The sequence below is a fragment of the Pinus tabuliformis genome, chromosome 2_2 (genome assembly GCF_031772625.1).
Source record: "Pinus tabuliformis cultivar Carrire ecotype Pingquan chromosome 2_2, CPIR1, whole genome shotgun sequence".
In the NCBI taxonomy this organism is placed as follows: domain Eukaryota; kingdom Viridiplantae; phylum Streptophyta; class Pinopsida; order Pinales; family Pinaceae; genus Pinus; species Pinus tabuliformis.
Window position 1 is genome coordinate 862046230 of NC_142300.1, and position 13342 is coordinate 862059571.

Consider the following 13342-nt stretch of genomic DNA (forward strand, 5'->3'; position numbering starts at 1 on the left):
AGCACAAGTTTTAATTTAATGTATGATTTTATGACTGGTTTGTCATGGTTTCAATCTGGTTAAATGATGGTTACATGCATGGTATATTTCTCATTATATGATGTGCTCTTGTTATGGATCCATTACATGGTTTGACGGGATCTTGATTACTTTATATGAATACATGAGCTAATGTGTGTTGTTGCAACTGGTAAGAGAGGGCGACAAGCCTTCTTGATGATTCTCTGACAAACTTATGAAATATTGAACATATATGCATTCATGACCTATATGTACTATGCTTACAAAGTGTTTGTACAAATGATTACCATATGTTTAACAAGTTTGAGTAGGGATTAAGTCAAGAACAATGCAAGAATACTCCTACGGGAAGCTTTGGAAGTTATGGGCAGTTTTGGGTAGTTGGCCTATAGGCTAGCCCTAAAAATCCAGAACAAATTCCTTGGCCGCACTGTCTTAATTGAGAAACTTCGACTGTAGCCACACGAAAGATGGGTTGTGCGTGTGGATGGAGCCTTTTGGCCACATACACAGGTCTGCATGCATGTAGTTGGGCTGCGAAGTGAGTCAAAAGGGTAGTTCCAGTCTAAGGAAATATTACCAATGGATGTTGTTTGACATCTTGGTGATCAGGTGTCACTAGGAGGTTGCAAAAGGTTGTTAGTATAATAGGCCCCACTTCCATAAATGTAACTTGATTGTTGGTTCATGCATAGTAACTCTCAACTCATGTTTATCTCAGGGAGCTTGTAAAAGCAAGTAAACGTGGGGTGGGGTGTTACATAAACATGCGATTTTTTCATAATAATGCATCTTTTAGGAGGTAGAAAAATGCCATGTGGCATATTAAAGATGAAGCAGGGAATTCATATTCCAGACAAGGATACTTAGAAAAGGAAACATTTAGGTATTTAAGGCATATCTATAGAGTAAGTGAAGGAGTCAATGTGGTTAATCAGATGGGATTTGTTAATATTTTTTTTCTGAATGTGATCGATGAGGAGGCCAAAGCTATGATGTGGAGGTCAGTTTCCAAGGAAGAGTTATTGGGAGTTATTAAATATTTGGCTAAGGATAAGAGTTTAGGGCCAGGTGGTTGGTCCGTGGAGCTCTTTCTATTATTTCAGGATATCATGATCAAGGACCTAACTACCATGGTGGAAAAATCTCGATAGTTGTGCTCAATATCAGGCTTGGTAAATTATACTTCTATCATTCTTATCTCAAAAGTTGAAAATCCTTTTACATTTGTTGATTACTGCCCTGTATCTCTTTGTAATACGGTATATAAAATGATATCAAAATTGATTGATAATCAGATTAAGCTTATTTTACTAAAGCACATCTCATTCAAACAATTTGGTTTTCTTGATCAAAGGCAAATCCATGACGTTGTTGTAATAACACAAGAGTGTGCTTGCTCCATAAAGTCTAAGCAACTCAAGGCATGTCTACTGAAGATAGACCTATTAAATCCTATGATTGCATTGACTGAGAATTTCCCAGACTAATTCTCTATAAGATTGGTTTGGGGGTCCAGTTAGTTAATTGGATGATGGCGTGTGTCACATCGACATACTTGGCGGTTAATATTAATGGGCTTCCATTGGATTTCTTCCGATCATTTAGAGGTTTAAGACAAGGTTGTGTCCTATCTCCACTATTGTTCTTGATAGTGATTAATGGGATGAGTAGGAGCATAGGAGTGACTAGGTCCAAGGGGATTATTTCTAAATGAAGGTTATCAAGGCAAACCATTGCGTCTCACTTAATGTTCGTTGATCACATTCTCCTATCCAGAAAAGGTACTATTCGGGAATGGAGGGTTTTCTATTAGATTTTAAATGATTTTGGAGATGCATCAGGCCTTCTCCTGAACAAGGGGAAACATGCTCTTATGGTGTCAGATCATGAGATTGTTTTGATGTGAGAAATTTCCAACTTCTTCGAGGTTAAATCTCTTCCTTTAGATATGGGCTTTAGATACCTTGGATTCTTCATTATGCCAGATTGCTATGAGATAAGTGAGTGGGTTTGGTTGTTGAAGAAATTTGAGAAGAGATAGGGTTTGTGTTCTTTCAAATGGTTATCCTTTGGTGGACATGTCATCATGATTAAGGTGGTGCTACAAAATATTGCTATTTACTGGATGCACATTTTTAAACTTCCATCTGTTGTCATCATAAAAATTAAGTCTATCATTATGCGTTTTCTATGGGTCGGCTCTGGAAATTATAGGAAAATTCCTCTTGTTAGATTAGAGACTTTGACTAGAAAAGTGAATCAAGGCAGATGAGGTATAAAAAATCTGGAAACCTTCAATCTGGAGATGCTTTTAATTTTTTTTTTTATGGAGGGCTATAAATGGAGGGGGAATATGGAATCAAATCATAAAGGATAAGTGCTTAAGGAGCCATTCATTGGTCAATTGGATTAGGGAGGGAGCCTTGGAGCAGAAAATGGCATCCATGCCTTGGAGAAGCCTTATGAAAACTAAACATTGGCTTTTTGGCAACATCAGATGGGAAATAGGCTCTGGTTCGATGGTAGAAATGGTATGGCAACGCTTAAAGGGATGCACGACCCATATATATTGTCTCTTCCTCTTCTTGAATTATTACACAACAATGGTTTCTATAGGTTGAAATATATTTATATCGACAAAGGACTAAGCTTCCATCATTTGTCTTGGATATCGACAAAGGACTAAGCTTCCATCATTTGTCTTGGATATCGACAAAAGACATGGGTTTCTCTGGTGCTTTTGTTGAAGAATGGGATGCATATATTTTTCACCTGAAGATGGTTGGCATCACACTAAAAACAAAGGACAATACGTTGTCATGGAATGTAAGCATCGTTAGGGATCAAATTGAGGTAAAATGGATTTACCAATTCCTGTCACAAGGCAATATGATGGATTCGAGTCTACGTTGGTTTTAGAAATCGTAGAGTTGGGGTATTCCATAAAATCTTAAATATTTTTGTTGGTTAGTGGTCCATGATAAAATCCTCACGTGAACCAATCTGATCAAAAGAAGCTTCCAGGGGGCTGGTAGATGCACTCTTTGTTAGGCTTCCTCGGAAGGTGTCTCACATATTTTTACTTTTGTGCCCTTGTGCTATCACTGTTTGAACTCAGGTCCTTCACATTCTTCATATCAATTCAATGTGGAATCAATCCTCTATTGGTGATTTTCTATCTCAATGGTTTGCAGAGAATAAGGATTTCAGAGCTCTTCCTTTATACATACTATGGGGCATTTGGTATATGAGGAATGCTAAGATTCTTGACCAGAGAGATCTGAATGTCAGGGGATTCAGTATCAAGATTACAACCTACTTCATGGAGAAGGGTCCTATTACAGGAACTATTACAAACAAAAGATATATTTTAAAGGACTTATGGAACAAGTTTCTAGCTGGTTTCTTCGGTGGGGCATCTTCATCAGGGAAATGCGACAATGGGATGCTAATTATAATGAGACTTGGAGAGTTCTACAAGTTCATCTAGTTTAACGGTTGTGGATCCAATACGAGAGCATAGATGTTGGCACTAGGGGGCATATTCTTTTATGCCAAATGGTTGGACATTGTTGAGATTGACATATATGGTGAATCTAAGGTGATTATCGAATGGGAAAATCATAGATCTTCTCTAGATGATCCACATCTCACTCACTTGTTGGATAAGACCCACTCTTTGATCATGACTTTCGTTAGGATTTCTCTCTCACATATCTTCCGAGAACATAACAATGTGGTTGATTCTTTATCAAAGGAAGGTTGTGTTCAGGTGTCAGGAAAGATTAAATACTCTGTTTTTTGCACGGTCTTGCTACAAAGGTCTGAGGATACATATGAGAGTGGCCCTCTCACTTTTTTGAATTTTTGGTTGTTATTTTTGCTATGTGAATATCTATGATTAGAGCTATTTGGGTCTATGTCCGTTTTTGGTGTATTGGGTAGATGTTAGGAGTCCAAATCCATCCTAGGACGTTAACCACAACCGCTATCTTATTTCAGAGGTATAAAAGAAAGATGATCTCGATATTGTTATTTATATGATATGATTGAGATTCTCTATAAATTTTATGAATTAATTACAACAGAAAAAATTATTAATATATGTAAACTTTTTTTTTTAAATGAAAAACAAAATTTATTTTCTTTTGTTTAAAAAAACAATTAAAATATACAATAATTGACATAAAACATTCAATATAAAATACTATACGAAGTGCTATAATAACTTGTATACGCATATTAGCTCATAATAAACTTTCCTTTACTGGTTAGAATCCAATGTGACAAAAATAAAAAAAAATTCAATAATCTAGAATTCTCATTAAAGATTCAATATTATAATTTAATTCTAAATTGAATAAAACTTCCAAACATTTTTCCACAAAACTGAATCTGGGTGAAACTCTCTAATTATCCATCAGATTTTTATTAAATTTCCTTTTTAAAAGTAGTTCGTTCTGCTTAAAAAACAACCACTAGTATTTTATAGGGTCTCCTAAAAGAATTGAACGTTCACGAGGAAATATCACCTCCTCTCTTACCCAACCAATGAATTGATATGTGGCTATCATCACATTTTAGTATATGTTACATCTTTAAAACAAAGTAAAACATACAAGCAAGCGAGGGTTAGGGTTAGGGTTTCCGCCTTATAGCGGCAAACCGTTAACCTTTTTCTACATATGTCGATCAATGAAGGAGAGTTTAACATCGTAAGTGGCCATCGAAAGCGAGAGGGGTTTCATGGTATGTTGGTGTTCCTGGACTGGCAGGTCATAATATCTCTTCTGAATGACTTCATTTTTGTGATTATTCGCTCTCGAGGGAATGTGTCTCGCTCCTGTCTTTGGTCTTTTAATTATGCGAGAATTGGTAGCATGGTTATTTATTTTCTTTCATTAATTTTTAAATAAATTTGAAGTTGTATGCCCAGGTATGAATTCTCTATACCTTCTGCCTCTGCGTTTTTTGTTTTGTTTGGTTTTGGAAAGGGGTTTTCATCCCCAGATTCGACTTCTCTGCTTGTTCGTCTCTATGTTTTGGTTCAGTTCCTGATTCTGTTTCATTAATGGGATTTTTGTTTCCGCTATTTTCGGTATGTGGTCATATTTGGAAGCATTCAGAGGTCATGAGGGGATCAAATGATGATTTAAATAACTGCAACAACATGATATCTTGTGATTACTAGTATTTAAGTCTCTGATGACCCCATGTTATGTGTTATTTGTGAAATAACGTCCTTAGGGCTTTGTTCTGTGAGGCTTGAAGGGCTTTGTCTTTCCTCTTCTTCTGTTATACAAATTTCTGAAAAAAAGGCTCAAGGATTATATGCCCTAGGGCATTATAGGCTATGCTGAGCTTTAATACTCTGTTGAACGACCAATAAGATGAGAGCTAGTTTCTGGGAGTTTTCGTTGTGGTTTTTCTGTGATGATGAATGTTACAAATATTACACATGTTAGACTTCGGAGATGGACACCATCGATGAGACAAATGTTCATTCTGAGCAGAATAAGTAAAGTATTGTGGGTTGTTTTATTTCCTCTGTTATTGCTTTCATATGTTTTATATTGGATCTCTGTTGTTTGTTGCGATGCATAGATTATTATAGTTAATGGATTAATTGTCATAGACACATACGTATACATGGTGTGCTCCTTATGAGGAGAATGGAAGGCCATTTGATGGAAAGATGAATGCTGGATCGACTGCCAGAACGATTGTTTTTTAAGTGCATTTTGTTGTAATGCTATGAATTGATTTTATATACCGAAGTTACGAGGCTGAATTGTGATTCTTTTGATTTGTTTGGTTTTTTTCAAATCTCTTAAAAATCTGGTGGATGACGCTTTTGAAAGTTTGTTTTGTTAAGTCAGATAGGGTGTAATTATAAATACAAGTGAATGGATAATAGTGTTCTTTTCACTTAAGCTTAGATTTGACACTTATTGTTTTATTTGGGGTAATGTTTGGATTCAGCACGTGTAGCTCATCTCCATTATCCAGATGAGAAATCTAAATTTACTCAGATTATTCTATCATTTTTTCCGTGTCCGGAAGATGAGCCAGATGAGCCACATTTATTGGTGACTCAAATCAAATAAAACAGTGTGATGAATAAACTATTCACATCATAGCTCTTTTAACTCAAACACATCGACGAAAAACATGGGTTTCTCTGGTGATTTTGTTGAAGAATGGGATACATGTATTTTTCACCTGAAGATGGTTGGTATCACATTAACAACAAAGGACAATAAGCTGTCATGGAATGAAGCATCGTTAAGGTAAAAGGGATTTACCAATTCCTGTCACAGGGCAATATGATGGATTCGAGTCTACGCAGGTTTCAAAAACTGGGGAGTTAGGATATTTCCTAAATATTTTTGTTGATAAATGGTCTATGATAAAATCCTCACGTGAGCCAATCGGATCAAAAGAGGCTTCCAAGGCCCTGCTAGATGCGCTCTTTGTTAGGCTTTCTTGGGAGATGTCTCATATATTTATCTTTTGTGCCCTTGTGCTATCGCTGTCGCTATCCGGACTAAGGCCGTTCGCATTATTCCTATCAATTCAGTGTGGAATCAGTCCTCTATTGGTGATTTGACTAAGGCCGTTCGCATTATTCCTATCAATTCAGTGTGGAATCAGTCCTCTATTGGTGATTTTCTGTCTCAATCAGTGTTACTTGGGAGCGGGAGCGGGAGCGGGGAGCGGAAGCGGGAGCGGGAGCGACCATTTTCAGAAGCTCCCGGTTTGGGAGCGAATCGGGGAGCGATTTTTTAAAAATATATATATTTTTTATATTTTTTAATTTTTGATACATATATGTCAACAAAAACATGTAGAATGATGAAATAGACATAAAAAAACATAAATTGATCATTGAACCATATCACATCAATCATCTAGAAATTATAATCGTCATCAACCTTAGTAAAATAATAAATTAAAATAACATTCAATTCAATAACATTTATCATCATTGATCACCAAAGTAACAAGTTGTACTTGTAAGCCAAGTTTAACCATTACAAGAAGTAATATCGAAGATATTTCTAAGTCCTAACTTCTAACTGTTAACATGATATGAAATGTTAAAAATTTATAAAATGAAACATGAATAATGAGATGAAATGAAACAACTTTAGTCTTTCACAAAGCATCATATTCATAATTCACAATCATTACCAATGAGTTATAATTGCCAAGGCCCAACTTCAAACTTCAAATTTTCATTGTCACAGTCACCAGTGATATAATGTTTACAAAAAATATCATAATGTCATAATGATATGAAAGAGTCAAGAGTCAAGAGTCAAGGACTCAAAACTCAACACTGAACAGTTATGAAAACTAAAGTGACAAGTCACAAGTCTAATAGAAACTAAAAAAGACAAGTAAACTGTAAATCTACAAGTGGCCCTTGCCACGAGAGTCTCCAGGAGTATAAGTAGGTCTTGGCGGTCTTCTAGGAGTCTCCCGCCCAGACCGACGACCAGAACTAGAGCCTCCACGCGAGGGTGTCGATGGAGGTGGCGACAGCAATGGAACAAGACTCGGGCCCCGAGAACTGGATGGTGGAGGTGGAGGTGGCATGGCTGCTGCAGCTGCTTCAGCTTCATCCCGTACAAGCTCATCTTCTAGTTCTTCCATATGTACAATGCCATCTTCCAAATTGTCGTCCTCAGGGTGATTGTCCCAAATTTTATATGTGGGATCTTCATTAGCCCGATCACAGTAATGGCTCAACAACCTCAAATTGTAGTGCACATAAACCAAGCTTTCTGCTCGGTTTTCGTTGAGCCTGTTTCTTTTCACATTATGTATATAACTGTAGGTGCTCCAACACCTCTCTGCAGAAGAAGAATTTACAACTTGTGCAAGAACTTTCAATGCCAATTTTCGCAAAAGTCCGTCGCCGCCATATGTTTCCCACCATGTGAGAGAATCAAATTTATCTTTGTCGTCCATTGCATGGAAGTTACCATACAAACCACTGCCAGTGAAGTATCTGCCTATTTCAAGGCGCACAGCTGCACATTCCTCCCTGTCAGGCACCAACTTTTCTAATGCATCCAGATATCCTTTAGTTACCTCTCGATCTAAATGGGGTTTGGTCCTAACACCACCCCTTGCTGCAGGTTTGCCCAACCAAGAATCTGAGTAGTATTTTGGCGTAAGGATATACGCCAAGCAATGTAGTGGAAGGTTAAGCCTTTTCCACCGTTGACACACACAATCGTGAATCAGATTGTACAAGTCGGGATCTCTGTTATTAACAATGTCTTTTATTTCCCCCAACATGGTATCCATTTTCTCATACACCTCACCAATCACTGGTTTGTCTGTATCTGCAAACCGAATCATGTTATAAATTGGCTTGGTGAAATCCAATACCTGTCTCACAGTTGTCCAAAACTGCCCATCAAGAGCGGCCTCCTCCACCGTTTCAAAACCTGCAATGTCAGCTACATTTGTAGCCCTTTCCTTTAACACCTGCCAATTTGGACTTGATACCATGCTAGCTAAACCCTCTCTTACCTTCAAAAGGCGCCTGAAGGTGAGGTAATAGCTACCAAATCTAGTCCTCGCAATCTTCAGCAACTCCAATCTCGAGTGACTGCGGAAAAGGCCATGGGTATTGCTATGATTTGTAATAAATTTTATCATTTTTTTTCCTTTCTTGTACAAATCACCAATCCATTGGTATTGTTCATTTTTGTTTTTGACAATATCATGCAACAGAAGGTTCAATGTGTGAACCAAACATCCAGACCAAAATATGTTCGGGTATCTATCCTCAATAATTGCTCCCGCTGCCTTACAATTAGGAGCATTATCAGTGATGACTTGGATGACATTGTATGGGCCAATACGCTCAATTGTTTCAAGCAATGCTTCTGCAATGTTGATAGCGGTCTTGAACTTGTCTGAGTAATCATGTGCAGCTAGAAAAATGGGACCACTTCGGGACACAGCGAGAACACTTATCAATGGCTTGCCTTTTACATTTGTCCATCCATCAGATACAATGGACACCCCATTGTCAGTCCAAGAACTTGTCATTTTATTCAAAGAATGTGATATTTTTGCTTTTTCATGATCAAGGCCAACTGTTCTTGCCTTGTCATACCCAGGGCTCTTGTATCCTTTAGGGGCATCATTTATGGCAGAAACCATTTCGTGCCAATAAGGTGAGCGTAGAACATTGAATGGTATCCCATTTGCATAGAGGAACCTGTAAATTTTTGAATCCACATCATTCCTACACCCCTCATCAAGGAAATCTGATATGGTTCTACGGCGTAAAGATGATGACCCTGAGCCTCCATGTCCATATCCACTGCCTTGGGAGGATGCTGAAGGAGTTCTTTGTGAGCTTTCAAAGAAACCCCTTGATCTTTTTGCTTTGTATTGGGCGTCCTCCTCTTCCTTTATGTATTTGGCTCTATCTTCTGTTGACACCTTGTCGCAAGTTCTGATTCCTATTTGTTTCTCTCCATCCCATGCCCTTTTCCCGCAAAGGTGTCTTCTCAAACGGGTGTATGAGCCCGTGAAATCAGAATTGCAATGGGGGCAATGAAATTTAGTGGTTCCACCCCCTCTCCCTGCTTCAGGCCTCTGAACATATTTCCACAATGGAGTTTGGTCTTGTTTAGTTTTTTGACCCTCATGTTCACCCTCCTCCACATCCTCCTCACTGGGGTTTTCACCTATTTGACTTCCTCCGGCTTCTTCATCCACCTCTTCAGTTTCAGGCCCCCTCCGTTTCCTACTCTCCACCACCATAATAACCAGAAAAGGGACCAGGAAGAGGAAAATGCCAATAAAAATCCCCAGGTCCATCGTGTTTGATGTTTGTAGGGTTTGAGTCTTGAATCTGCAAATTAATTTAGTTTATTGGGATTAATTCATTTAATTTAAATTAATGATCTTTAAACTCAAACAGGTAAATTAAACTAACCAAACTAACCACCTAACCAGCTAAACTAACTAAATGATTAAGTTACTTACCTCTGCAAGCTTGCTCCTCGCTCCTTGGCACTTGCTCCTCGCTCCTCAGCTCTGGCTCCTTGCTCCTCAGCTCTTGCTCCTTGCTCCTTTGCTCTCAAACTCAAGCTCAATCTCATTGAAATGATTTTGTTTTGGCCCATTGGGCTTATAAATCCAAAAAAATAAGTTAAATTTTTTGTTTTTTTTCGGGTCCGCGGAATTTTTTTTCCGCCGAATCGCTCCCGAATTTTTAAAATTCGCTCCCGGAGCGTTTTTTAATGCCCGGGAGCGATCAGGGAGCGATCGCTCCCGAAGCGCGCTCCGGGCGGGAGCGGCTCGGGAGCGCGCTCCCGTAAAAAAATTTGCGCTCCCTGGTCTGTGAGGGAGCGCTTCAGGGAGCGATCGCTCCCGCGCTCCCGGAGCGCTTGCAACCTACATTATGGAGAAGGGTACCTACATTATGGAGAAGGGTTTTATTACAGGAAATATTTTAAACAAAAGATATATTTTAAAGGACTTATGGAACATGTTTCTAGTTGGTTTCTTTGACGGGGCATCTTCATCATGGAGATGAAAGATGCAACAATGAGATGCTAATTATGATGAGATGCAACAATTATGATGAGTCCTTGGGAGTTATACAAGTTCAGAGCTCTTCTTGGCTCTAATACCGGAGCATATATCTTGGCACTATGGGGCATACATTTGGCATATATTTTTGTGCCAAATAGTTAGGACTTGTTGAGATTGATATATGGTGATTTTAAAGTGATTATCTAATGAGAAAATCATAGATCTTCTCTAGATGTTCTAAATCTTACTAATTGTCTCTAGATGTTCCAGATCTAGATGCTCCAGATCTCACTAATTGTCTCTAGATGCTCCAGATCTCTCACTAGTTGTCTTTAGATGCTCTAGATCTCAGTAGTTGGATAAAATCCACTTTTTGATCACGTCTTTCGTTAAGATTTCTGTCTCACATATCTTCCAAGAAAATAACAATGTCTTCCGAGAAAGTTAGGATTTCTGTCTCACATAACAATGTGTTCCGAGAAAGTTAGGATTTCTGTCTCACATAACAATGTCTAGCGAAAAAGTTAGGATTTCTGTCTCACATATCTAACAATGTGGTTGATTCTTTATTAAAGGAAGGTTGCGTTCAGGTGCTACGAAAGATTAAATACTCTGTTTTTTTGCATGGGCTTGCTACAGAGACATGGGATATTTTGACATATGAGGGTGGCCCTCTCACTTTTTGAATTTTTGTTTGTTTTTTCGCTATGGGAATATCCAGGATTAGAGTTATTTGGGTCTATGTCCGTTTTTGGTCTACTATTGATCTAGATAAATGTTAAGGAATCCAAATCTATCTCAGGAAGTTAACCACAACCGGTTAACACTACACTGGTTAACAACCGATATCTTATTTTGGAGGTATAAAGGAAAGACCATCTCGATATTATTATTTATATGATAGGATTGAGACTCTATATGAGTTTCATATCTCGATATTGTTATTTATATGATAGGATTGAGACTTTGTATGAGTTTCATAAATTTTGTGGATTGGTTTTGACGGATTTTTTTTTTTAAATTCTTAACATATTTAAACTTTTCTTTTTTAAATGAAGAGCATTTTTTTGAAAATAAAATAAAATATATTATAGTTAACTTAAAAAAATTCAATGCAAAATACTATGCCCAGTGCTATAATAACTTGCATACCCATCTAACCTCATAGTAAAATAAACTTTCCTTTAATTGTTGGAATCGACTATGACAAAAAAATATATATTTTTTCAATATTCTGGAATTCTCTTTCAATATTATAATTTAATTCTAAATTGAATAAAATATCTAAACATTTTCCACCGAACACTACTTTGAATCTTGGTGAAACTCTCTGATTATCCATATTTTTGGCCTAAAGGAACTGAACGTTCACGAGGAAATATCACCTCCTCTCTTACCCAACCAATGAAGCGATATGCGGGTATGATCACATTTTAGTATATATTTCATGTTTAAAACGAAGTAAAACATACAAGCAAGCGAGGGTTAGGGTTTCAGCCTTATGGCGGCAAACCCTGTCTTTTTCTACCTATATCGATCAGTGAAGGAGATTTCAAGATCGTAAGAAGGCTATCGAAGGCGATAGGGGGGTTTCATGGTAGGTTGATGTTCTTACTGGCAGGTCATCTTGTCTCTTCTGAATGGCTTTGTTTTTTTTATTATTTCCCTCGAGGGATGTCTCGCTCCTGTCTTTGGACTTTTAATTATACGAGAATTTGTAGCATGGTTATTTATTTTCTTTCATTATTCTTCAAATAAATTTAAAGTTGCATACCCAGTTCTGAATTCTTTGTCCCTTCTGCCTCTACGTTTTATTTGTTTCGGAAAGGGATTTTCATGCCCAGATTCGAATTCTCTGTTTGTTCGTCTCTGTGTTTTGGTTCAGTTTGTGATTCTGTTTCATAAATGGTTTTTTTTTTTTTTTTTTCACTATTTTTGTTATGTTATGTTGTGAAGCATTCAGAGGCCGCGAGGCGATCAAATGACCTCGTTAGGCCGCGAGGCGATCAAATGACCTCGTTATGTGTTATTTGTGAAATATCGTCCATAGGGTTTTGTTCTGTGAGGCTTGAAGGTGTTTCTCTTTTCCCTTCTTCTGTTATACAAGTTTCGGGAAAAAAGGCTCGAGGATTATATGCCCTAGGGCATTATACGCTATGCTGAGCTTTAATACTCTGCTGAACGACCAATAAGATGAGAGCTAGTTTCTGGGATTTGTCGTTGTGGGTTTTCTGTGATGATGAATGTTACAAATATTACACATGTTAGACTTCGGAGATGGACACCATCGATGAGACATATGTTCATTCTGAGCAGAATAAGTAAAGTATTGTGGGGTTGTTTTATTGCCCCTGTTATTGCTTTCATATGTTCTATATTTCATATGTTTTATATTGGATCTCTGTTGTTTGTTACCCGCATTAGTGGATTAATTGTCAGACACATACGTTTAGATGGGTGGAATGGAAGGCCATTTGATGAAAAGATGAATGCTGGATCGACTACCAGAATTATTAGGTGTATTTTATTGTAATGCCATGAATTGATTTTATCAGTGTTGTGAAAATCGTGATAAAAAGGAAAAAATCACGATTTTTTCTTCTGCTGATAAAATCGCGATAATTAAACGAAAAAAATGCTGGATTTTTTTTGCCGATTTTTATTGAAAAAATCACGATTTTATAAAAAAATCACGATAAAAATGAAAATTGCCGATTTTTATTGAAAAATCACGATAAAAGCGAAA

The 13342-nt window shown here is 37.4% G+C and overlaps 4 non-coding genes across 4 annotated transcripts; all 4 read left to right on the top strand.

The window, feature by feature from the left end:
* The first annotated feature begins 5161 nt into the window (after positions 1–5161).
* LOC149195715 (small nucleolar RNA Z199) lies at positions 5162–5235 on the top strand. Its single transcript, XR_016255256.1, has one exon. It is a non-coding gene; the product is annotated as a small nucleolar RNA Z199 (small nucleolar RNA).
* Positions 5236–5449: 214 nt separating this feature from the next.
* LOC149195716 (small nucleolar RNA R64/Z200 family) lies at positions 5450–5540 on the top strand. Its single transcript, XR_016255261.1, has one exon. It is a non-coding gene; the product is annotated as a small nucleolar RNA R64/Z200 family (small nucleolar RNA).
* Positions 5541–12716: 7176 nt separating this feature from the next.
* On the top strand, positions 12717–12798 carry LOC149195717 (small nucleolar RNA U54). The gene has a single exon (XR_016255255.1). It is a non-coding gene; the product is annotated as a small nucleolar RNA U54 (small nucleolar RNA).
* Positions 12799–12824: 26 nt separating this feature from the next.
* Positions 12825–12915, top strand: LOC149195718 (small nucleolar RNA R64/Z200 family). The gene has a single exon (XR_016255262.1). It is a non-coding gene; the product is annotated as a small nucleolar RNA R64/Z200 family (small nucleolar RNA).
* The last annotated feature ends 427 nt before the right edge of the window (positions 12916–13342 follow it).